General features: G+C 38.1%; 1 long non-coding RNA gene across 1 annotated transcript in view; it reads right to left on the reverse strand.

Annotated features, from left to right (window-relative positions):
- LOC309637383 overlaps nucleotides 1–27,636 on the reverse strand; it is an 89,498-nt gene that overhangs the window by 30,640 nt on the left and 31,222 nt on the right. The window contains exon 2 of the long non-coding RNA XR_014250505.1: nucleotides 12,549–14,164. This is a non-coding gene — a long non-coding RNA (uncharacterized lncRNA). The remainder of the gene's footprint in view (nucleotides 1–12,548; nucleotides 14,165–27,636) is intronic.

The raw sequence follows: 27,636 nt of genomic DNA on the forward strand, positions 1-27,636 counted from the left end.
AACTCAATGCATGTCAATCCTTGAGTCCTGAGGTCCCTAGCCATTCTGTTTTCTTTGCTCCACCTTTCAAAGCCATCTTCATTTGTTTTAAATATAACGTCCAGGGTTTTTTGTTGTACTTAGTGGAAGGAATAAGGAGAAGTGTGCCTATTCCATTTTTCCCACAACCAGAAGTGTCTTTAGTTTACTTTTCATACCTAAAAGACCCAGTTGGGAATCTTATCACTTGTATTTAAATCCCAACTGTGCCATCTTGGATGATTCTTTATGTATTTTTTTTTGAAAAAAAAATTGTTTTAATTGGAATTTTTAAAATAAGGTTCCTCTGCAATGTTACAAAACTCATTTTGAGAATGCCCACTCAAAGCTTATGTTCAGAATCAGTGAGTTATAAGCAGAGAGCAATAATTATTTATTTACATAAAAGAACATCTGAAAGGGAGAAAATTCAGAAATATTAATATATGTATGCTATATATTGCTGAAGGACAGGCATGTGGCTCAAGTAAAAATTTTTCTGACTTAAATTAATCATGCAATGTGGTATCCTAGATTAGACCCTGGATTCCATAAAGAACACTGGTAGAAACAAAGGTGAATCCCAAATATAGTCTGTAAATTAGTTAATAGTATTGTAGCAACGTTAATTTCTCTTTTTTGTCATTTAATTTATTTATTTTTTAAATTAAATTAAATTTATATTTTTATACAGCAGGCTCTTATTAGTCATCCATTTTATACACATCAGTGTATACATGTCAATTCCAATCTCCCAGTTCATCACACCACCACCCCCACCACCACCCCTTTCCCCCCTTGGTATCCATACGTTTGTTCTCTACATCTCTGTCTCAACTTCTGCCCTGCAAACTGGTTCATCTGTACCATTTTTCTAGGTTCCACATACATGCGTTAATATATGATATTTGTTTTTGTCTTTCTGACTTACTTCACTCTGTATGACACTCTTAGATCCATCCATGTCTCAACAAATGACCAATTTCGTTCCTTTTTATGGCTGAATAATATTCCATTGTATATATGTACCACTCTTCTTTATCCATTCGTCTGTCGATGGGCATTTAGGTTGCTTCCATGACCTGGCTATTGTAAATAGTGCTGTAATGAACATTGGGGTGCGTGTGTCTTTTTTTTTTTTTTTTAATATAGAAAGAAGAGCCAGTTGCCCTTTTTTTTTTTTTTTTTTTTTTTAATTTATGGCTGTGTTGGGTCTTCATTTCTGTGCGAGGGCTTTCTCTAGTTACGGCAAGTGGGGGCCACTCTTCATCGTGGTGCGCGGGCCTCTCACTATCGCAGCCTCTCTTGTTGCGGAGCACAAGCTCCAGACGCACAGGCTCAGTAATTGTGGCTCAAGGGCCTAGTTGCTCCGTGGCATGTGGGATCTTCCCAGACCAGGGCTCGAACCCATGTCCCCTGCATTGGCAGGCCAACTCTCAACCACTGTGCCACCTGGGAAGCCCCCACGTGTGTCTTTTTGAATTATGGTTTTCTCTGGGTATATGCCCAGTAGTGGGATTGTTGGATCATATGGTAATTCTATTTTTACTTTTTTAAGCAACCTCCATACTGTTCTCCAAAGTGGCTGTATCAATTTACATTCCCACCAGCAGTGCAAGAGGGTTCCCTTTTCTCCACACCTTCTCCAGCATTTGTTGTTTGTAGATTTTCTGATGGTGCCCATTCTAACTGGTGTGAGGTGATATCTCATTGTAGTTTTGACTTGCATTTCTCTAATAATTAGTGATGTTGAGCAGCTTTTCATGTGCTTCTTGGCCATCTGTATGTCTTCTTTGGAGAAATGTCTATTTAGGTCTTCTGCCCATTTTTGGATTGGGTTGTTTGTTTTTTTAATATTGAGCTGCATGAGCTGTTTATATATTTTGTAGATTAATCCTTTGTCCATTGATTCGTTTGCAAATATTTTCTCCCATTCTGAGGGTTGTCTTTTTGTCTTGTTTATGGTTTCCTTTGCTGTGCAAAAGCTTTGAAGTTTCATTAGGTCCCATATGTTTATTTTTGCTTTTATTTCCATTACTCTAGGAGGTGGATCAAAAAATATCTTGCTGTGATTTATGTCAAAGAGTGTTCTTCCTATGTTTTCCTCTAAGAATTTTATAGTATCCAGTCTTACATTTAGGTCTCTAATCCATTTTGAGTTTCTTTTTGTGTATGGTGTTAGGGAGTGTTCTAATTTCATTCTTTTACATGTAGCTATCCAGTTTTCCCAGCACCACTTATTGAAGAGACTGTCTTATCTCCGTTGTATATCCTTGCCTCCTTTGTCATAGATTGGTTGACCATATGTGCGTGGGTTTATCTCTGGGCTTTCTATCCTGTTCCATTGAACTATAGTTCTGTTTTTGTGCCAGTACCATATTGTCTTGATTACTGTAGCTTTGTAGTATAGTCTGAAGTCAGGGAGTCGGATTCCTCCAGCTGTGTTTTTTTCCATCAAGACTGCTTTGGCTATTCGGGGTCTTTTGTGTCTCCATACAAATTTTAAGATGTTTTGTTCTAGTTCTGTAAAAAATGCCATTGGTAGTTTGATAGGGATTGCATTGAATCTGTAGATTGCTTTGGGTAGTATAGTCATTTTCACAATACTGATTCTTCCAATCCAAGAACATGGTCTATCTCTCGATCTGTCGGTATCATTTTTGATTTCTTTCATCAGTGTCTTATAGTTTTCTGCATACAGGTCTTTTGTCTCCCTAGGTAGGTTTATTCCTAGGTATTTTATTCTTTTTGTTGCAATGGTAAATGGGAGTGTTTCCTTAATTTCTCTTTCAGATTTTTCATCATTAGTGTATAGGAATGCAAGAGATTTCTGTGCATTAATTTTGTATCCTGCAACTTTACCAAATTCATTGATTAGCTCTAGTAGTTTTCTGGTGGCATCTTTAGGATTCTCTATGTATAGTATCATGTCATCTGCAAACAGTGACACTTTTACTTCTTCTTTTCCAATTTGTATTCCTTTTTTTTCTTTTTCTTCTCTGATTGCCATGGCTAGGACTTCCAAAACTATGTTGAATAATAGTGGTGAGAGTGGACATCCTTGTCTTGTTCCTGATCTTAGAGGAGATGCTTTCAGTTTTTCACCATTGAGAATGATGTTTGCTGTGGGTTTGTCATATATGGCCTTTATTATGTTGAAGTAGGTTCCCTCTATGCCTACTTTCTGGAGAGTTTTTATCATAAATGGGTGTTGAGTTTTGTCAAAAGCTTCTTCTGCATCTATTGAGATGATCATATGGTTTTTATCCTTCAATTTGTTAATATGGTGTATCACATTGATTGTTTTTTGTATATTGAAGAATCCTTGCATCTCTGGGATAAATTCCACTTAATCATGGTGTATGATCCTTTTAATGTGTTGATGGATTCTGTTTGCTAGTATTTTGTTGAGGATTTTTGCCTTTATATTCATCAGTGATATTGGTCTGTAATTTTCCTTTTTTGTAGTATCTTTGTCTGGTTTCTGTATCAGGGTGATGGTGGCCTCATAGAATGAGTTTGGGAGTTTTCCTTCATCGGCAATTTTTTGGAAGAGTTTGAGAAGGATAGGTGTTAGCTCTTCTCTAAATGTTTGATAGAATTCACCTGTGAAGCCATCTGGTCCTGGACTTTTGTTTGTTGGAAGATTTTTAATGACAGTTTCTATTTCATTACTTGTGATTGGTCTGTTCATATTTTCTATTTCTTCCTTGTTCAGTCTTGGAAGGTTATACCTTTCTAAGAACTTGTCCACCTCTACCAGGTTGTCCATTTTATTGGCATAGAGTTGCTTGTAGTAGTCTCTTAGGATGCTTTGTATTTCTTTTTTTTTTTTTAAACTCTAATCTGTCTCCCTGTTTCTAATCTTTTTTATATTTATTTATTTATTTATTTATTTATTTATTTATTTATGGCTGTGTTGGGTCTTCATTTCTGTGTGAGGGCTTTCTCTAGTTGAGGCAAGCGGGGGCCACTCTTCATCGCAGTACGCGGGCCTCTCACTATCGTGGCCTCTCTTGTTGCGGAGCACAGACTCCAGACGCGCAGGCTCAGTAGTTGTGGCACATGGGCTTAGTTGCTCCGTGGCATGTGGGATCTTCCCAGACCAGGGCTCAAACCCATGTCTCCTACATTGGCAGGCAGATTCTCAACCACTGCGCCACCAGGGAAGCCTGGATGCTTTGTATTTCTGTGGTGTCCTTCGTAACTTCTCCCTTTTCATTTCTAATTTTATTGATTTGAGTCCTTTCCCTCTTTTTCTTGATGAGTCTGGCTAAAGGTTTATCAATCTCATTTATCTTCTCAAAGAACCAGGTTTTAGTTTTATTGATCTTTGCTATTGTTTTCTTTGTTTGTATTTCATTTATTTCCGCTCTGATCTTTATGATTTCTTTCCTTCTGCTAACTTTGGATTTTGTTTGTTCTTCTTTCTCTAGTTCCTTTAGGTGTAAGGTTAGATTGTTTATTTGAGATTTTTCTTGTTTCTTGAGGTACGCTTGTATAGCTATAAACTTCCCTCTTAGAACTGCTTTTGCTGCATCCCATAGGTTTTGGATCGTCGTGTTTTCATTGTTATTTGTCTCTAGGTATTTTTTGATTTCCTCTTTGATTTCTTCTGTGATCTGTTGGTTATTTAGTAACGTATTGTTTAGCCTCCATGTGTTTGCAATTTTTACGTTTTTTCCCCTGTAATTGATTTCTAATCTCATAGCGTTGTGGTCAGAAAAGATGCTTGATATGATTTCAATTTTCTTAAATTTACTGAGGTTTGATTTGTGACCCAAGATGTGATCTCTCCTGGAGAATGTTCCATGAGCACTTGAGAATAAAGTGTAATCTGCTGTTTTTGGACGGAATGGCCTATAAATATCTATTAAATCTATCTGGCCTATTGTGTCATTTAAAGCTTCTGTTTCCTTGTTAATTTTCTGTTTGGATGATCTGTCCATTGGTGTAAGTGAGGTGTTAAAGTCCCCCACTGTTACTGTGTTACTGTCAATTTCCTCTTTTATAACTGTTAGCAGTTGCCTTATGTATTGAGGCGCTTCTATGTTGGGTGCATACATATTTATAATTGTTATATCTTCTTCTTGGATCGATCCCTTGATCATTATGTAGTGTCCTTCCTTGTCTCTGGTAACATTCTTTATTTTAAAGTCTATTTTATCTGATATGAGTATTGCTACTCCAGCTTTTTTTGATTTCCATTTGTATGGAATATCTTTTTCTATCCCCTCACTTTCAATCTGTATGTGTTCCTAGTTCTGAAGTGGGTCTCTTGTAGACAGCATATATACGGGTCTTGTTTTTGTATCCATTCAGCCAGTCTGTGTCTTTTGGTTGGAGCATTTAATCCATTTACATTTAAGGTAATTATTGATATGTGTGTTCCTATTACCATTTTCTTAATTGTTTTGGGTTTGTTTTCATAGGTCCTTTTCTTCTCTTGTGTTTCCCACTTAGAGAAGTTCCTTTAGCATTTGTTGTAGAGCTGGTTTGGTGGTGCTGAATTCTCTTAGCTTTTGCTTGTCTGTAAAGCTTTTGATTTCTCCGTCGAATCTGAATGAGATCCTTGCCGGGTAGAGTAATCTTGGTTGTAGGTTCTTCCCTTTCATCACTTTGTATGTATACATCATTCCCTTGTATGTTATTTGTCGTTTTTCCCTTGCTGCTTTCAATAGTTTTTCTTTGTGTTTAATTTTTGCCAATTTGATTACTATGTGTCTCAGCGTGTTTCTCCTTGGGTTTATCCTGTATGGGACTCTCTGCACTTCCTGGACTTGGGTGGCTCTTTCCTTTGCCATGTTAGGGATGTTTTCAACTATAATCTCTTCAAATATTTTCTCTGGTCCTTTCTCTCTCTCTTCTCTTTCTGGGACCCCTGTAATGTGAATGTTGTCCCAGAGGTCTCTTAGGCTGTCTTCATTTGTTTTCATTCTTTTTTCTTTATTCTGTTCCACAGAAGTGAATTCCACCGCAGTGAATTCCACCATTCTGTCTTCCAGGTCACTTATCCGTTCTTCTGCCTCAGTTATTCTGCTATTGATTCCTTCTAGTGTATTTTTCATTTCAGTTATTGTATTGGTCATCTCTGTTTGTTCTTTAGTTCTTCTAGATGTTTGTTAAACATTTTTTGCATCTTCTCAATCTTTGCCTCCATTCTTTTTCCGAGGTCCTGGATCATCTTCACTATTGTTATTCTGAATTCTTTTCTGGAAGATTGCCTATCTCCACTTCATTTAGTTGTTTTTCTGGGGTTTTATCTTGTTCCTTCATCTGGTTCATAGTCCTCTGCCTTTTCATTTTGTTTATCTTTCTGTGAATGTGGTTTTCGTTCCACAAGCTGCAGGATTGTAGTTCTTCTTGCTTCTGCTGTCTGCCCTCTGGTGGATGAAGCTATCTAGGAGGCTTGTGGAAGTTTCCTAGTGGGAGGGACTGGTGGTGGGTAGAGCTGTCTGTTGCTCTGGTGGGCAGAGCTCAGTAAAACTTTAATCCGCTTGTCTGCTGATGGGTGGGGCTGGGTTCCCTCCCTGTTGGTTGTTTGGCCTGAGGCGACCTAACACTTGAGCCTCCCCAGGCTCTTTGGTGGGGCTAATGGTGGACTCTGGGAGGGCTCATGCCAAGGAGTACTTCCCAGAGCTTCTGTTGCCAGTGTCCTTGTCCTCACGGTGAGGCACAGCCACCCCCCGCCTCTGCAGGAGATCCTCCAACACTAGCAGGTAGGTCTGGTTCAGTCTCCTATGGGGTCACTGCTCCTTCCCCTGGGTCCTGATGCGCACACTACTTTGTGTGTGCCCTCCAAGAGTGGAGTATCTGTTTCCCGCAGTCATGTCGAATCCTGCAATCAAACCCCGCTAGCCTTCAAAGTCTGATTCTCTAAGAATTCCTCCTACCATTGCCAGACCCCCAGGTTTGGAAGCCTGACGTGGGGCTCAGAACCTTCGCTCCAGTGGGTGGACTTCTGTGGTATAAGTGTTCTCCAATATGTGAATCACCCACCCAGCGGTTATGGGATTTGATTTTATTGTGATTGAGCCCTTCCTACCGTCTCATTGTGGCTTCTCCTTTGTCTTTCGATGTGGGGTATCTTTTTTGGTGAGTTTCAGTGTCTTCCTGTCGATGATTGTTCAGCAGTTAGTTGTGATTTCGATGTTCTCAAAAGAGGGAGTGAGAGCACATCCTTCTACTCTGCCATCTTGAACCAATCAGCCTTGGATGATTCTTTAAGTCTCTGTTTCCTCTCTCTAAAATGAGGATTATATGAGCATTTGTCTCATGGGATTGTAGTGAGGGATTAAATAAAAATTTTACACATATGTATATCTCTCATCAGCCCAGGGCCAGTGGCTGGCACATAGCAAGTCCTCAATAAAGCACTAAGCTTTTATTACTTACAATGGCATAAAATAAATATCTGCTGGATAGATTGCCCCAACCCATGGGTTAGGAGGCTGTAGCTTCTCTTTTCAATGTTTTGTGCTATCTGATATATTCCAGGAGAATGTATGTTAAGTCCACTCCTGAATTAACCTACACTTAAACCCAGTTCCTCTATTGCATTGCACCTTAAGGTCTCAATCCTCAGTACCAAGGTCAGGCCTTTTTCTGCTGGTCACTATTGCCCATATCATAACTGCTCCAGGTAGTTGCAGCTCTCCACTGCCTCAAGTGTTCACAGAGGTCTCTCCTTAGTTTACCCCCAAACACCTCATATATCAGGCTTACCAAAAGTTTTAACATAAATGAGTATTAGTACAGAGAAAATGGAATTTTAAAACTGTATATCAATCATTACTACTCCTAAATCAGCCATGCTACAAAATCTTGGTAATTTTGTATCAACTAAAGGCTCTTGAAAGGCTCTTTACAGCTTTTACAACCTATAAAGCAAAAGGCAAAAATTACAGCTGTAATTTTTAAAACAATATTTTCTCTTATCCCTAAAACACTAAGAACAGTGTTTCTACAATACTCTTTACAACAAAGGAGTATTAAAACCATCTTTTAAAAATATTTTTTTCCTGTGTCTTTCCACAAGGGATTCAAATATCTTAAGGCATAATTAGGTAGCTCTAATTTATATAACTTTATACTCTCCAAAGATACATCTTCTTTTTACGTGTCCAGGAAATATTCACAAAATGTGATTTTAAAAAGTTAATAAGGGGGCTTCCCTGGTGGCGCAGCGGTTGAGAATCTGCCTGCCAATGCAGGGGACACGGGTTTGAGCCCTGGTCTGGGAAGATCCCACATGCCGCGGGGCAACTAGGCCTGTGAGCCACAACTACTGAGCCTGCGCATCTGGAGCCTGTGCTCCGCAACAAGAGAGGCCACAATAGTGAGAGGCCCGCGTACCGCGATGAAGAGTGGCCCCCGCTTGCCACAACTAGAGAAAGCCCTCGCACAGAAACGAAGACCCAACACAGCCAAAAATAAATAAATTAATTTTTTAAAAAAGTTAATAAATTTCAAAAAATAAGAATGATATAGGCAACATTAGTTTTTGACCATATTATTTTGTGCCTAATGCAAGTAAATTAGAAATTAATAACAAGACTATACCAGTAAATCATAAACATTTATTGGATCAAAGAGGAAACTGAAACTGAATTTCACATAGGAAAACATCTGAGATACATGCAAAATGCAAAGTCCTAATACATTAATTTTTTAAAAAAGCAAAACTGACAACAAAAGACTTAATTGTTCAAATCAAGAAATTAGAAAAACACAAGAAAACAATCCTAGTGTTATAAAAATTAATGAATTAAAGCTAAAAGCAAAATTAATAACTTTTAAAAAAGTGTCAGATCTGAGAAATAAATCCAAAACCGAATTCTTCAAAAAGTAAAGCAAGATTAATAAACTGTTTTTTAATTTAATTGAGGTTAACAGAGTGAAATCATAAGTACATAAAATAAGAATTTATATGAGGGGATTAAATATAGATACAGGAGAAATTAATAGATTCAGGAGAGACTACCGTGTATATCACTAGAAAAGAAATTTGAGAACCTGGTTCAAAAGAGGGATTGCCAAAACTGACCTTAGAAGGGATAGAAAATATAAATAGACTGATTACCATAGAAAAAATGGGGGGAAATATTAAAGAGCTATTCCCCCAAAACCACCCTGGCACAAATATTTTCACTGAACTTCTACCAAACCTTTAAGAAATAATAACTCTGTGCTGTTATGTTCTAAAGTAGGGAAGGAAAAGACTTCTAAATTTTTAATGAAGTGAATATAACCACAAAGATAATACCAAAAAATAAAACTATAGCTCAATATCACTCATGAATATTTGTATAAAAATTCAGAACTGCATATTGGCAAACAAGGAGTACATTAAAAGAATAACACAACTTCACTGAGTGGTATCTACTCCAGGAATTTGAGGATTGTTCAATAACTCACCATTCACTACAGAAAAAGTGGGAAAATCATATCATCTCCACAAGTGCTGAAAAGCGTTTGATGAAATACGAGATTAATTTTTTAAAATAGCTATTAATAAGATAGGAATAATAAGGTGGATTATTTAATAAATTATATTGAGATTACTGGCTATTCATCTGAAAACAAGAGAACTGGATTTTTTCTTCTCAGATCAAACCAAAACAAATTACAGATGCATTAGATTAAATGAAAAAAAAAAGGTAAATTCATAAAAGTATTAGAAGAAAATGTGGGAGAATTTCCAAAATCATTTGAATCAGGGAAGAACTTGCCCAGTAACACAAAAATCAAGAACCATGAAACAACAGGTTTATATATTCAACTACCTAAAAACAACAATAACAAAGAATTCTGCATAGCACTGAAACTTCATAAACAAAAGAAAAGGATAAATAATAAACTTGGAAAAAATATCTATGTCACAGAGTTAATTTTTCCTAAATATAGAGTACCTATAAATTAAACAGCAAAATCCAATATAAAAATGGAAAAGAACATAAATAGTGCACAGAAAAGGAAATACAAATGGCTCTTAAATGTATAAATATATGCATAATCTCATTCATTATAAAAGATACCATTTTTTACATGTCAGATTGGCAAATATAAAACATATGGCTCTACATCATGTTGATGAGGGTTGGAGAAACAGCCATTCCCATATATTTTCAGTGGTAGTGGAAACTGATTTAACTTCTGTGGAAAGCACTTCAGCAATATCTGCCAAAATACACATGCATATACCCTTTGACCCAGAAATTCCACTAATAGGAAATTATCCTCCAAAAATATTCATAATTTATGATATTTCACACAAACAAGGATTCACCGTAGCATTGCTGTATATATTTATTTAATAGTTGAACTTTGGAAACAACCTACATGTCCATAATTAGGAGACCAATTTCCTAATTCCAGTAGATACATACAACAGAATACTGAACAGCTTTCACAAATGGAACAGCACTGTGTATACTGGTTAGGAACTACCTCCAAGATACATTATCAAATAAAAAGGCAAAACAGTGATAGTGGATGATACCATTTGTTTATATAAAACAAAAATAAACCCACAAACATGCATATTTCATATATCTATTTTTTATTTACATATTATATATATATTTTTTAATATTTCTGTTAGTTTACCCAAAACAATGGCAACCCTGGTTACTTCTTATGAGTGAACTGGGTGCCTGAAGGGAAGATGCAGGAAGGAAGCTTACTATTCACTCTATCCTCTTGTCTTATGCCAGGTTCCCTAGATGCAGAGATAGATAGGGATTCTTGAGTATGTGATTTCAGGAAAAAGGGCATGCAGGAAGCAAGATAGGGCAGGGATCAAAAGCTAAGCAAGAATGTGTCTTACCTGGAGTCTAGCTTCTGCCTGACACCTTGAGGAGCTCTGGAGTTTTAACTGTGCCTTGACAGAGGGTACAGGCTTTTGTATCCTTATCAGTCAGTCACTGGTTGTGAGCTGCCTTCAGGAGGAGGAAGTATCCTCTCAGGAGAAGTGGTTCCTATTGGCCGAAGGCAATTCTCCAGAAAAAGGGCCGCTCTAAGCAATTCACAATCAATCTTTAGAACGGCCAAGGAACTAGACAAGAAAAAGGGATCTAGGCCCAATAGGTGTCTACTACAAACTCATTGTACTGCCTCAGATCTGTAGAGTATGTACTTACCTCCTCAAGAAAAAAAAAAAAAATCAATTAAAAAATCAATATTACAGAAGGGTCTCTTATTGTGGTTTGTCTAGATTCTAAATCCAGCATGAATGCCAAAATTTAAACAGTAATAGTTAGCCTTAGAAATCCTTAGCAAGTCTCCAATTTTGGACAACATGTTAGTCAATTTTCCCACCAGTATTGGAACAAACTGCGTTTTTCTGGACGAGCACCACATGAAATAGTTGGCTTGCATTTAGGTGACCTTCTGTTTGAAAAACCCACAACTTTAAACACTGGACTCATATTCATTGACAGAGTCGCCAGCATACAAAGAGGAACTGAGGGAAGAGTAGATTTTTATCTCCTTTCCCAGGCTCACCTCAGGACGAATGGTAGGGGGATCAAGCATATCATTTGTCTGTATTCTTTATTTTTCCATACCAAATATAGTTATGAATGTAGTAGATGTTGCACAGAAAAAAATTATCCGGAAATTGGACAAAATGCAAAAAGACAATTAAGGGACCTTTTAATATCATGTTAGAGCATTTTCTAATAGACTTACGTGAGATCATGTCTCTCAGAAAGTGTAACTTTTTTGGCTAGCAACTGATTAGGGGCCTAGATGTCTCACAACTCTGTAAGGTTAGATGTTAACTTGCAAAAACTGGTAAGATATGATTTTTTCCCCCATCTGGTAGAGAAGACAATCCAAAGGCTTTGGTTTTATTGCTTCGTAGGAGATAAACCAGCTTCATATCTAACTCAGCAATCTGATCTCAGCATTCCTTTTCCCACTGACATTTACACCCCGGGTTCTCATATCCTTATCCAACTATTTTCTCTGTCTTCTGGTTCCTTCATTAGTGAGTTAAATAAAACTTTGACATGTGCTCACTATTTATATGAGGATCATGCCTTTTAAATAATTTGAGAAAATATGCTTTTTCAGTGTAAATTAATATAGTGTAAAATTATATGGTTAAATGCACATACAATGTAGCTTGCTATAAAATAATACATCGAGAGATAGTGAATCCTTGTGGGATAAAATGCTACCAGATTCATTTTACATTATCTTCTCTCTTGAGTGCAGGATTGTATTTGTGTTTAAATCTGGGTTTGTGACTGTTCACCTGGCTGCTGAAATACTTAACATACTGATATAGGTAGTGCTTTGAAAAATGGCTTCACCAGGAAAGAGAATAAAAATAAAAAATATTCATATATTTTTTCCTGGTGCATTTTTCCCCCCAAATCTCCTTAGCAGAGCCCTGGGGCTAGGGTTGCCAAATTTAGCAAATACAAATACAAGACGTCTAGTTAAACTCGAACTTCAGATAAACATTTAGTAATTTTTAAATATGTCCCAAGTATTGTAAGTATTTTCTGTGAAGAGCCTACCTGGAGCATCTCAAAGTTCAGGGGTTGTAGGAAGCAGGTAAGTGGTTGCCAGTAGTGCCAGAAATGCAAAGGACCATAGGCAGAGTTTGAGTCCTGTGCTGGGGAATCCCAAAAGCCAAACCCAGCAAGTGGAATCCTGTTGTCAATTCCAAGGAGTGAAAGTTGAAGCCTTGGGTCAGAAGCTGGGTGGCACTGTAATAGGGCAAACAGCTAGAGCCAGGAATGGAGCCAGTCAGGGGAACTGACAAAGCTGCTTTGAAGGTTAATGTGTTTAAAGTGGGTTTTTACTGTCCAAGGACTCTGGAGAGTCCATCCAGATGAGTGAGTAGACTACACATATTTAAAAAATTCAGACTCAAAGAGGACATATTTTTTAAATTGTGGTAAAATGTACATAACATAAAATTTATACAATGCCAACCATTCTTAAGTGTACAACTCAGTAGCAATAAGTACATTGACAGTGTTGCACAACCACCACCACTATCTATTTCCAGAACTTTTTCACCTTCCCAGATAGAAACTCTCTACTCATAAACAATAATTTCCTAGCCCCTGGTAACCTCTCTTATACTTTCTGTCTCTATGAATTTGCCTATTCTAGGTAGCTCATATAAGAGGAATCATACAATGTTTGTTCTTTTGTGTCTGGTTTATCTCACTAAGCATAACATTTTCAAGTTTTATCCATGTTGTAGCATGTATTAGAATTTCATTCCTTTTTAAGGCTGAATGACATTCCACTGTGTGTGCGTGTGTGTATGTATATGTATATTTATATATATATATACACTGCATTTTGTTTATCCATAAAGAGGACATGTTTTTGTGGACACTTCATTTTTTCAATTTGCCTATACAGTAAGTGTCCTATGTACAATCCTTCAAGTTACGAACTTTCAAAGGTGCGAACATGCGTTCGTATGTCCAATCACATAAATTAGTTCTCGTGTCTGGCGTACATTGACACGTGTGTGCATCCTCTACAAGTGGTTGTGCTTTTGTGTACTTTACTGTACAGTACTGTATAGAGTACAGTAGTATCTTTATTTCAAGCCCATGGTGTCTGGAAGCAAGTGTAAAAGCAGTGGTGATGAAGCTGGTACAGCTAGGAAGTGCCAGGAATTGGAGGCCCAGAGAAAGGACGAAGAGAGACAAGAGGAAGAAGACGTAACTGAAGAAACAGAGAGATTCACGATGCAGGAAATGGCAAGGGGATTTTCTTTATTTGAGGAGGCACTGTTAGTTTTTGAGGCACAGGACCCGAACGTAGAATGGTACATGAAGGTTGCAGCAGCAGTTCAGAATGCAATCCAGTGTTACCGTGTCATCTATGACGAGAAAAAAGGATCTACTACCCAGACATCACTGGATCATTTTTTCAAGAGGGTAGATAGAATTGAGTCCAGCAAGGAACCATAACCTGTGCCATCAACGTCAGGATTGAGTGAAATTGCAGCTTGCCCTCCATCTCCTATTGCTGACGATCCTTCAGCTCTACCATCTCCCACCTCTTCTCCCTCCTCCAGTCAGTAGCTCTTCTTGCCTGTTCACCTGATGCCAGTCCTTGTACGCCAGCTGCTGTACTGTACTACTGTACTTTTCAAGATACTGGACTGTAAGATTAAAAATGTTTTCTTTTTTTTTTATGTATTATTTTTGTGAAAAGTATTATAAATCTATTACAATACAGTCCTACATAGCCAATTGTGTTAGTTGGGTACCTAGGTGAACTTTGTTGGACTTACGAACAAATTGGACTTATGAACGTGCTCTTGGAATGGAACTCGTTCGTATGTAGGGGACTTACTATAAACAGTTATTTATTGCTATATACAAAAATCACACCATAATTAAGTGTATTAAAATAACAACTTAAAAACAATTGCTCTTGAGTCTTTGGATAGACTGGGAAGTTCTGCTGATTTGGGCTAGGCTTCAGTGATCTCAGCTGGCTTGCCTGTCATATCTGCGATACCTTCTAGGATGGCTGGGAGCTGGCTGGTCTGGGACAGCCTCATCTGGGTGGTCTGTCTCTGCTCCTTGTGCTTTCTCATCCTCCATCAGGCTAGCCTGGGCTTGTTCACATGGTAGTAGAATAAGAACCGTACAAGGCATCTTTAAGCCTAGCACAATGTCACTCTTACCTCATTCTTTTTGGTCAAAGTAAGTCAAAAGGCCAGCCTGAATTCAAGTGGTGGGAAATAGATTCCACCATTTGATGGGAGGAACTAAAATATCATAGCATCTATCCACAGGTATGGGAAACAGTATAACTGTGGCTATCTTTGCAAACAGTCTGCCATGACCTATTAAGCTAGAGTAAAGTTATTTTAAAATTTTGTTTTTTATTCCCCAAATTGATCTACAGATTCAATGCAATCCCTATCAAAATTCTGTTTTTCTTTTTTTGCAGAAATGGACAAGCTGATTCTAAAATTCATATAAAATTTCAAGGGACCCAGAATAGACAAAAGAATCTTGAAAAAGAAGAATAAAGTTGGAGGACTCACACTTCCCAATTTAAAAACCATAGCCAAGACAGTATGGTGTTGGCATAAGGACAGACATAGAGAACAATGGAATAGAACTGAGACCCAGAAATAAACATATACATCATTGGTTGAGTGAAATTTGACAAGCATGCCAAGGCTATTCAATGGGAGAAACAATAGTGTTTCCAACAACTGGTGCTGAGACACCTGGACATCCACATGCAAAAGAATGAAGTTGGATCCCTATCTCACATCACTTACAAAAATTAACTCAAAATGGATCAAAGACCTAAATGTAAGAGCTGTAACTACAATGCTCTTAGAAAACATAGTAGTAAATTTTCATAACCTCAGATTTAGCAATGGATTCTTAGATATGACACAAAAAGCATGAGAGACAAAAGAAAAGATAGATTTCATCAAAATTAAAAACTTCTAGTGTCATGCTTCAAATGACACTACCAAGAAAGTGAAAAGACAACCCACAGAATGGGAGCAAACACTTGCAAGTCATATGTCTAATTAGGGATTTATATCTAGAATATATAAAGAACTCTTAAAACTCAATAATAAAGACATAAAACCCATTTTTAAAAACGGCAATGAGTCTGAATAGACATCCAAAGAAGATATACCAATGGCCAATAAGCACATGAAAAGATACTCAACATAATTAGTCATCAGGGAAATGCAAATCAAAACCACTAGGATGGCTATAATAAAAAAGTCAGATAATAACATGTTGGTGACAGAAACTAGTCACAAAAGATCACATATTGTACAATGCCATTTACATGAAATGTCCAGAATAGGCAAATCTACAGGGACAGAAGATAGATTATTGATTGTTTGGGCTGGGAGGAATAGCTGGATAGGGGGATCATAGCTAAAAGGTACAGAGTCTCTTCTGGGGGTGATGAAAATGTTCTAAGATTAACCTTTATGATGGTTACATATGTCTGTAAATGTACTAAAAACCATTAAATTCTACACTTTAAATATGTGAATTTTATGGTATTTCAATTATGTATCAGTAAAGCTGTTATTTTTAAAAGGTCATATATTGTATGATTCCATGTATATGAAATGTCCAGACAGGCAAATACAGAGATAGAAAGTAGATTAGTGGTTGCCAGGGAGCAAGGGAAGAGGGAACAAGGATTAACTGTTAAAAGGCATAGAGTTTCATTTGGGGATGACATAAATGTTCTGGAATTAGAGAGTGGGGATGGTTGCACAATATGTGAATATACTCAACACCACTGAGTTGTACACTTTCATATAATGAATTTTATGGCATAGGAATTCTATCTTAATAAAAAAATTGTAGCTTGTTTTGTTTGTAACACAGACTAATGATTCATATACTTCTATTTAAGGTGAGCTATTGAGTAATTGATTCATTCATTAAATTGAAACAAATCTCAAAAAGTTTCAGTAAATCACTCTAGTTTTCTAACTTTCTGACTTAAATTGATTATAATTTACATCACTATACATTCTTTTTTTTAAACATCTTTATTGGAGTATAATTGCTTTACAATGGTGTGTTAGGTTCTGCTTTATAACAAAGTGAATCAGCTATACATATACATATATCCCCATATCTCCTCCCTCTTGCATCTCCCTCCCACCCTCCCTATCCCTTCTAGGTGGTCACAAAGCACTAGCTGATCTCCCTGCGCCATGTGGCTGCTTCCCACTAGCTATCTATTTTACATTTGGTATATTTGTAAGTCCATGCCACTCTCTCACTTCGTCCCAGCTTACCCTTCCTCCACCCTCTGTCCACAAGTCCATTCTCTACGTCTGCATCTTTTTTTAAAAAATTTATTTATTTATTTATTTATGGCTGTGTTGGGTCTTCGTTTCTGTGCGAGGGCTTTCTCTAGTTGTGGCAAGCGGGGGCCATTCTTCATTGCGGTGTGCGGGCCTCTCACTGTCGCGGCCTCTCTTGTTGCGGAGCACAGGCTCCAGACGTGCAGGCTCAGTAGTTGTGGCTCACGGGCCCAGCTGCTCCGCAGCATGTGGGATCCTCCCAGACCAGGGCTCGAACCCGTGTCCCCTGCATTGGCAAGCAGACTCTCAACCACTGCGCCACCAGGGAAGCCCATACGTCTGCATCTTTATTCCTGTCCTGCCCCTAGGTTCTTCAGAACCACATTTTTTTTTTTAAGATCCAATATATATGTGTTAGCATATGGTATTTGTTTTTCTCTTTCTGACTTACTTCACTCTGTATGACAGACTCTAGGTCCATCCACCTCACTACAAATAACTCAGTTTCGTTTCTTTTTATGGCTGTGTAATATTCCATTGTATACATGTGCCACATCTTCTTTATCCATTCGTCTGTCGATGGGCATTTAGGTTGCTGCCATGCCCTGGCTATTGTGAATAGAGCTGCAGTGAACATTGTGGTACATGACTCTTTTTGAATTACGGTTTTCTCAGGGTATATGCCCAGTAGTGGGATTGCTGGGTCGTATGGTAGTTCTATTTTTAGTTTTTTAAGGAACCTCCATACGGTTCTCCATAGTGGCTGTACCAATTTACATTCCCACCAACAGTGCAAGAGGGTTTCTGTTTCTCCACACCCTCTCCAGCATTTCCGTTTCTCCACACCCTCTCCAGCATCTGTTTGCAGATTTTTTGATGATGGCCATTCTGACTGGTGAGAGGTGATACCTCATGGTAGTTTTGATTTGCATTTCTCTAATGATTAGTGATGTTGAGCATTCTTTCATGTGTTTGTTGGCAATCTGTATATCTTCTTTGGAGAAATGTCTACTTAGGTCTTCTGCCCACTTTTGGATTGGGTTGTTTGTTTTTTTGATATTGAGTTGCATGAGCTGCTTGTAAATTTTGGAGGCTAATCCTTTGTCAGTTGCTTCATTTGCAAATATTTTCTCCCATTCTGAGGATTGTCTTTTTGTCTTGTTTATGGTTTCCTTTGCTGTACAAAAGCTTTTAAGTTTCATTAGGTCCCATTTGTTTATTTTTGTTTTTATTTCCATTTCTCTAGGAGGTGGGTCAAAAAGGATCTTGCTGTGATTTATGTCATAGAGTGTTCTGCCTATGATTTCCTCTAAGAGTTTTATAGTGTCTGGCCTTACATTTAGGTCTTTAATCCATTTTGAGTTTATTTTTGTGTATGGTGTTAGCGAGTGTTCCAATTTCGTTCTTTTACATGTAGCTGTCCAGCTTTCCCAGCACCACTTATTAAAGAGGCTGTCTTTTCTCCATTGTATATTCTTGCCTCCTTTATCAAAAATAAGGTGACCATATGTGCATGGGTTTATCTCTGGGCTTTCTATCCTGTTCCATTGAACTATAGTTCTGTTTTTGTGCCAGTACCATACTGTCTTGATTACTGTAGCTTTGTAGTATAGTCTGAATTCAGGCAGCCTGATTCCTCCAGCTCCATTTTTCTTTCTCAAGATTGCTTTGGCTATTTGGGGTCTTTTGCGTTTCCATACAAATTGTGAAATTTTTGTTCTAGCTCTGTGAAAAATGCCATTGGTAGCTTGATAGGGATTGCATTGAATCTGTAGATTGCTTTGGGTAGTATAGTCATTTTCACAATGTTGATTCCACTAATCCAAGAACATGGTATATCTCTCCATCTGTTTGTATCATCTTTAATTTCTTTCATCAGTGTCTTATAGTTTTCTGCATGCAGGTCTTTTGTCTCCTTAGGTAGGTTTATTCCTAGGTATTTTATTCTTTTTGTTGCAATGGCAAATGGGAGTGTTTCCTTAATTTCTCTTTCAGATTTTTCATCATTAGTCTATAGGAATGCAAGAGATTCCTGTGTATTAATTTTGTATCCTGCTACTCTACCAAATTCGTTGATTAGATCTAGTAGTTTTCTGGTGGCATCTTTAGGATTCTCTATGTATAGTATCATGTCATCTGCAAACAGTGACAGTTTTACTTCTTTTCTGATTTGGGTTCCTTTTATTTCTTTTTCTTCTCTGATTGCCATGGCTAGGACTTCCAAAACTATGCTGAATAATAGTGGTGAGAGTGGGCAACCTTGCCTTGTTCCTGATCTCAGAGGAAATGGTTTCAGTTTTTCACCATTGAGAACGATGTTGGCTGTGGGTTTGTCATACATGGCCTTTATTATGTTGAGGTAGGTTCCCTCTATGCCTACTTTCTGGAGAGTTTTTATCATAAATGGGTGTTGAATTTTGTCAAAAGCTTTTTCTGCATCTATTGAGATGATCATATGGTTTTTCTCCTTTAATTTGTTAATATGGTGTATCACATTGATTGATTTGTGTATATTGAAGAATCCTTGCATTCCTGGGATAAACCCCACTTGATCATGGTGTATGATCCTTTTAATGTGCTGTTGGATTCTATTTGCTAGTATTTTGTTGAGGATTTTTGCATCTACGTTCTTCAGTGATATTGGCCTGTAGTTTTATTTTTTTGTGATATTCTTCTCTGGTTTTGGTATCAGGGTGATGGTGGCCTCATAGAACGAGTTTGGGAGTATTCCTCCCTCTGCTATATTTCGGAAGAGTTTGAGAAGGATAGGTGTTAGCTCTTCTCTAAATGTTTCATAGAATTCGCCTGTGAAGCCATCTGGTCTTGGGCTTTTGTTTGTTGGAAAATTTTAAAGCACAGATTCAATTTCAGTGCTTGAGTTTGGTCTGTTTATATTTTCTAGTTCTTCCTGGTTCAGTCTCATAAGGTCATGCTTTTCTAAGAATTTGTCCATTTCTTCCAGGTTGTCCATTTTATTGGCATAGAGTTGCTTGTAGTAATCTCTCATGATCCTTTGTATTTCTGCAGTGTCGGTTGTTACTTCTCCTTTTTCATTTTTAATTCTGTCGATTTGAGGTTTCTCCCTTTTTTTCTTGATGAGTCTGGCTAATGGTTTATCACTTTTGTTTATCTTCTCAAGGAACCAGCTTTTAGTTTTATTGATCTTTGCTATTGTTTCCTTCATTTCTTTTTCATTTATTTCTGATATGATCTTTATGATTTCTTTCCTTCTGCTAACTTTGGGTTTTTTGGTTCTTCTTTCTCGATTGCTTTAGGTGTAAGGTTAGGTTATTTATTTGCGATGTTTTTTTTGTTTCCTGAGGTGGGACTGTATTGCTATAAACTTCCCTCTTAGAAGTGCTTTTGCTGCATCCCATAGGTTTTGGGTCGTAGCGTTTTCATTGTCATTTGTTTCTAGGTATTTTTTGATTTCCTCTTTGATTTCTTCAGTGATCTCTTGGTTATTAAGTAGTGTATTGGTTAGCCTCCATGTGTTTGTATTTTTCACAGATTTTTTCCCGTAATTGATATCTAGTCTCATAGTGCTGTGGTTGGAAAAAATACTTGATATGATTTCAATTTTCTTAAATTTACCAAGGCTTGATTTGTGACCCAAGATACGATCTATCCTGGAGAATGTTCCATGAGCACTTGAGAAGAAAGTGTATTCTGTTGTTTTTAGATGGAATGTCCTATAAATATCAGTTAAGTCCATCTTGTTTAATGAATCATTTAAAGCTTGTGTTTCCATATTTATTTTCATTTTGAATGATCTGTCCATTGGTGAAAGTGGGGTGTTAAAGTCCCCTACTATGATTGTATTACTGTTGATTTCTTCTTTTATGGCTGTTAGCATTTGCCTTATGTATTGAGGTCCTCCTATGTTGGGTGCATAAATATTTACAACTGTTACATATTCTTTGTGGATTGATTCCTTGATCATTATGTAGTGTCCTTCTCTGTCTCTTGTAATAGTCTTTATTTTAAAGTCTATTTTGTCTGAGAATTGCTACTCCAGCTTTCTTTTGATTTCCATTTGCATCGAATATCATTTTCCATCCCCTCACTTTCAGTCTGTATGTGTCCCTAGGTGTGAAGTGGGTCTCTTGTAGACAGCATATATACTGGTCTTTTTTTTGTATCCATTCAGCCAGTCTATGTCTTTTGGTTGGAGCATTTAATCCATTTACATTTAAGGTAATTATTGATATGTGTGTTCCTATTACCATTTTCTTAATTGTTTTGGGTTTGTTATTGTTGGTCTTTTCCTTCTCTTGTGTTTCCTGCCTAGAGAAGTTCCTTTAGCATTTGTCGTAAAGCTGGTTTGGTGGTGCTGAATTCTCTTAGCTTTTGCTTGCCTGTAAAGGTTTTAATTTCTCCATCAAATCTGAATGAGATCCTTCCCTTTCATCACTTTAAATATGTCCTACCACTCCCTTCTGTCTTGCAGAGTTTCTGCTGAAAGATCAGCTGTTAACCTTATGGGGATTCCCTTGTATGTTATTTGTTGTTTTTCCCTTGCTGCTCTTAATATTTTTTCTTTGTATTTAATTTTTGATAGTTTGATTGATATGTGCCTTGGTGTGTTTCTCCTTGGATTTATCCTGTATGGGACTCTCTGCACTTCCTGGACTTGGGTGGCTATTTCCTTTCCCTTGTTAGGGATATTTTCAACTATAATCTCTTCAAATATTTTCTCAGTCCCTTTCTTTTTCTCTTCTTCTTCTGGGACCCCTATAATTCGAATGTTGGTGTGTTCAATGTTGTCCCAGAAGTCTCTAAGACTGTCCTCAATTCTTTTCATTCTTTTTTCTTTATTCTGCTCTGCAGTAGTTATTTCCACTATTTTATCTTCCAGGGCACTTATCCGTTCTTCTGCTTCAGTTATTCTGTTATTGATTCCTTCTAGAGAATTTTAAATTTCATTTATTGTGTTCTTCATCATTGTTTGTTTGCCTTTTAGTTCTTCTACATCCTTGTTAAATGTTTCTTGTATTTTCTCCATTCTATTTCCAAGATTTTGGATCATCTTTACTATCATTATTCTGAATTCTTTTCCAGGTAGACTGCCTATTTCCTCTTCGTTTGGTCTGGTGGGGTTTTACCTTGCCTCTTCATCTGTTGTGTGTTTCCCTGTCTTCTCATTTTGCTTAACTTACTGTGTTTGGGGTCTCCTTTTTGCAGGCTGCAGTTTTGTAGTTCCTGTTGTTTTTGGTGTCTGCCCCCAGTGGCTAAGGTTGGTTCAGTGGGTTGTGTAGGCTTCCTGGTGGAGGAGACTAGTGCCTGTGTTCTGGTGGACGAGGCTGGATCTTGTCTTTCTGGTGGGCAGGACTGCGTGCAGTGGTGTGTTTTGGGGTGTCTGTGACCATATTATGATTTGAAGCAGCCTCTCTGCTAATGGGTGGGGTTGTGTTCCTATCTTGCTACTTGTTTAGCATAGGGTGTCCAGCACTGTAGCTTGCTGGTCGTTGAGTGGAGCTGGGTCTTAGTGTTGAGATGGAGATCTCTGGGAGAGCTTTCACCGTTCGATATTATGCAGAGCCGGGAGGTCTCTGGTGGACCAATGTCCTGAACTCGGCTCTCCCACCTCAGAGGCACAGACCTGACACCTGGCTGGAGCACCAAGACCCTGTCAGCCCCATGGCTCAGAAGAAAGGGGAGAAAAAAAGAAAGAAAGAAAGAAAATAATAAAATAAAATAAAGTTATTAAAATAAAAAATAATTATTAAAAAATAAAAAAATTTAAAAGTAATAAAGAAAAGAAAGAAAGAAGAGAGCAACCAAACCAAAAAACAAATCCACCAATGATAAGAAGCATTAAAAATTGTACTAAAAAAAAAAAGACAGAACCCTAGGACAAATGGTAAAAGCAAAGCTATACAGACAAAATCACACACAGAAGCATACACATACACACTCACAAAAAGAGAAAAAGGGAAATATATATGTATATCGTTGCTCCCAAAGTCCACCTCTTCAATTTGGGATGATTCGTTGTCTATTCAGGTATTCCACAGATGCAGGGTACATCAAGTTGATTGTGGAGATTTAATCCACTGCTCCTGAGGCTCCTGGGAGAGATTTCCTTTTCTCTTCTTTGTTCGCACAGCTCCCGGGGTTCTGCTTTGGCCTTGGCCCCACCTCTGTGTGTAGGTCACCTGAGGGCGTCTGTTCTTCGCTCAGACCGGAGGGAGTTAGAGTAGCAGCTGATTCGGGGGCTGTGGCTCACTCAGGCCGGGGGGGAGAGAGGGGTGCGGAATGCGGGGCAAGCCTGCAGTGGCAGAGGGCGGTATGATGTTGCAACAGCCTGAGGTGCGCCGTGTGTTCTCCCGGGGAAGTTGTCCCCGGATCACAGGAGCCTGGCAGTGGCGGGCTGCACAGGCTCCCGGGAGGGGAGGTGTGGATGGTGACCTGTGCTTGCACACAGGCTTCTTGGTGGCTGCAGCAGCAGCCTTAGCATTTCATGCCCGTCTCTCATGTCCGCGCTGGTAGCCGCGGCTCGCTCCCATCTCTGGAGCTCCTTTAGGCGGTGCTCTGAATCCCCTCTCCTCACGCATTCCAAAACAATGGTCTCTTGCCTCTTAGGCAGGTCCAGACATTTTCCCGGATTCCCTCCTGGCTAGCTGTGGTGCACTAGCCCCCTTCAGGCTGTGTTCACGCAGCCAACCCCAGTCCTCTCCCTGGGATCTGACCTCCGAAGCCCGAGCCTCAGCTCCCAGCCCCCACTCGTTCCAGTGGGTGAGCCGACAAGCCTCTCGGGCTGATGAGTGCTGGTCAGCACCGATCCTCTGTGCGGGAATCTCTCCACTTTGCCCTCTGCACCCCTGTTGCTGCGCCCTCCTCCGTGGCTCTGAAGCTTCCCCCCCCCCATCCCCCGCCAGTCTCCACCCGCGAAGGGGCTTCCTAGTGTGTGGAAACTTTCCCTCCTTCACAGCTCCCTCCCAGTGGTGCAGGTCACGTCCCTATTCTTTTGTCTCTGTTTTTTCTTTTTTCTTTTGCCTTACCCAGGTACATGGGGAGTTTCTTTCCTTTTGGGAAGTCTGAGGTCTTCTGCCAGCGTTCAGTAGGTGTTCTGTAGGAGTTGTTCCACATATAGATGTATTTCTGATGTATTTGTGGGGAGGAAGGTGATCTCCATGTCTTACTCCTCCGCCATCTTGAAGGTCTCCGTCTACATTCTTTAAATGACCGTGCTTGCTTATGGGAATAAGAAACCCAACCACCATTCTAGGCACATGGTTTTAATTAATGTAATTACATCAATCTGAGACAGTTTTGAAAAAGCATTTACTGGGTATTAAAGAGGGCGTTAATAGTTATAATTTTCAGATTTAATCATTTGGCCTAAATATCTTACTTACTTTTTTTTTTAAGTGTTTTAAAAAATTTTTTATTTATTATTTATTTTTGGCTGCATTGGGTCTTCATTGCTGCGTGTGGGCTTTCTCTAGTTGCTGTGAGCAGGGGCTACTCTTTGTTGCTGTGCACATGCTTCTCATTGCAGTGGCTTCTCTTGTTGCGGAGCACGAGCTCTAGGCGCATGGGCTTCGGGAGCCGCGGCACGTGCGCTCTGTAGTTGTGGTGGGCTTAGTTGCTCCGCGGCATGTGGAATCTTCCTGGGCCAGGGATCTAACCCGTGTCTCCTGCATTGGCAGGCAGATTCTGAACCACTGCGCCACCAGGGAAATCTCTCTACTTACTTTTTTACATATATAAACTACAAAAAAGAAAGAACAAATTATAGTTACTTCTGTTTTTGGAGTTCTTCCCTGGGTCCACATTTTGACAAAGTTCTTTTGTATTTAGGACAAAGAAGATCAATATAGAGTGATTCAATACCAAATTGATCTTGAATTACAAGTATTGTCATAGTTACTTTACAGCTAACATTACAGAGTAATAGCATACCCTGCTTTGTATGAGAGGTTATGTAAATAAAATTTTAACTTGTTACTTTTTCCTTAACTAAAGCTTATTGCCTGAGAATTGTGTCTACTGAAACTTACCTTGCTAAATGTTTGAGCAACTATTACTATTTTATACATTTTTTAGTTCTTTTTTTTTTAAATTGAAGTATAGTTGACTTACAAAGTTGCATTAGTTTCAGTTGTGCAGCAAAGTGATTCAGTTACATATATGTAAGTATATATTTATCCATTTTTTAAAAAGTATCACTGGTATCTGGGACTAGGAAGATTCTTAATATTTTGAGTAAGAAATGAATTTGTTAATTTAAAAAATTATAATACTCAGAATTGATTAGGATGTGGAAAAAATAGACACTGTTAATACTTTGTTGCTCAAATATAAATTGGTACTAAACTTCTGGAGAACAACTTGGTAGTAAGCCTTAAGAGTCTAAAAATTTCTGTAATCTTTGACCCAACAATTCCAATTTTAGAAATATATCCTAAGAAAATAATTGAATTAGTGTGCAAATTTCGATGTTCACTGTATCACTATTCTATATAAAAAGTCGCTGCAGCAATCTACATTTCTATCAAGAGGCATTAAGTTAAGTTTGACATATTTACAAAAGGAAATATTATGTGGCCATAGATTGATATTCATTATCATGAAAAGATGTCCAGAATATATTATGATGAAAAAAGCAGGTTATCAATCAGTATTTGTCAACTAATCCCATTAAAATGCTACACAGAGTTTATACTTTTCTATTATTTTCTGAATTTTTGCAATGAGCATGTGTTACATTTACAATTCTAAATCAGTAAACTAATTGCTATCTGAAGAAAAAGATGCCTTTCTTTGCCTTATCCTCTTTAACTACTAGACAGCATTTATATTCTGGGACTTCTCTGAGCTTCCCCACTACACTACCCTGCAAGGAAGGTAAAGTAGTATCTCCCTCCTCCATGACATCTTAAGAGATGCCAAGATCAGGCCAAAGGTCACACCAGAGAAGGGCAACGATGGCCAATTCCAGGGTCAATTAGCCAGTTGCCCCATTCAGGTTCTTCAGTAGAAGGTTGCTGCAATGTTTCACAATTAAGTGTGGGTGACACCCTCTCAGGAGCTTTAAGAAGCTAAACACAGGTCATCCCACTAACCTCACCAAATCCTATGCCTCCCTCAGCCTTGGGGACTCTCTGCATCCCCCTACATCACTCTCTACTAAACTGGTCCATCCCATCCCTCCTGTTCTCCCTCCAGGGGAATCCTGCATAAGCTTCCTTCAAGGAGCCTTTAATAACAGTGTTGGCTTCATTTTGGGGTTGGGGGGTGTAAGAGCAGACAACTCTGTTTCCATCATGGTAAGTACCAGGTATACTGAAACCACATATTGAATGCATTTGGTCACCTGGATAAAAAGTTCATTTCACCTGGCTACTCTCAGGAAGAGAAAATTCTATCCCTATGATTTTGTTCTGTACTCTTAAGGATGATTTATAAAATGTAAAAGGATAGTATATTCCCAAGTTTGACATAGGTGTATTAGTCATAGCTGTCCCTCCTCCCAGAAAACAAACAAAAAAAACCAACAGAAAAGAAAAAAAGAAAAAAAAAAAAGAAGGGGGATAGTAGGGAGCAGATAGATCAGACTCAGAAATGCCATTTGTGCAAGAATTGTGTGCAAGTCATCTTATCACTGTTCTTATACATTGTGGTACCCCCACTGTTTACTTTCAGTGAATGTCTATTAAATATAAATGGAGGTAACTTTGCACAGAGACTTAAGATGTATTTTACATATTCGGTTGTGCACCACAGTTGGATCTTGATATGCCGAATGTTTGCAAAAAGGGCTCTACTGTAACCAAGTCAGATCCAAATCTGTAAACAGACTGAAAATTTTTATTTATTAAGAAGAAAATTGCATCCTACAGAAAAGACCAAAGTCCATAATTCTGCAATTGAAAGCAGAATTTAGATAAGAGAAAAAAGTTTTAGTGATCAGGAGACATGAAAAAAATGTAAAATTTGTTTGTCTCAAGATAGCCAAGCTTGGGCATATTTCACAAAGCTTCCACCAAAAATGGGTTAGAAAGCTGAAAATTAATGCAATTGAGTCCTAGATTATAAAAATGAGGCAAATCTCAGTTTTTAATGATCTATTATAAGCAGCATCTTAGTGTGATTTTTCATGCTCACTTTGGGGCAGTCTGAAATAGGTAGCGTCTCCCTTGGGCTCCTCTAGTTTGCCCACCCAGGTATCTTCCCAGGACTGCACTCTTCATATGACCTGTGATGCACTCTTTTCCTATTGCCTGGATAACCTGATAAACAGCCCCAGGTTAATGGAGAGTAGACTTCTTTCACCTAGTGATTAAGTGCATTTTAAGCAGACGATTGTTCTTGTCAATGATAATTCAAAGTTTGTTACTTTCAGTTTGTTTCTGGACATGGGCTCCCTGTTGTGGTTCATAGGATAGGACTATGACATACAAGATATAGGAAACTATATTTCCTTTTTGCAGCTGCAAAGATTACTTGGGCCCTGATAGAGAAATGATTATAGCTGAATAGATCAATAATTTTTAAGGAAACATTGTAAAGACCTAAGTTAACTTATTTCATCCAGAATTATACAGGTATAAAGACCCAGTGTGTAAGAAATTAAACCACTTGAATAAAGAAAAATCTGGCTTATGCATCCTTCCAAAAATAATAACCAGCATTTTATGTTCCAGGTACTGCTATAAACATTTTATGTAAAAAATTATATAACTTTTTATTATGGGAAATTTTAAACTTAAGAAATAAAGAAAAGATCATTATGGATAAACAACAAGATCCTCCTGTATAGTACAGGGAACTATATTCAATATCCTGTGATAAACCATAATGGAAAA

Source organism: Balaenoptera physalus (assembly GCF_965194825.1).
Source record: "Balaenoptera physalus genome assembly, chromosome: 11".
Lineage (NCBI taxonomy): Eukaryota > Metazoa > Chordata > Mammalia > Artiodactyla > Balaenopteridae > Balaenoptera > Balaenoptera physalus.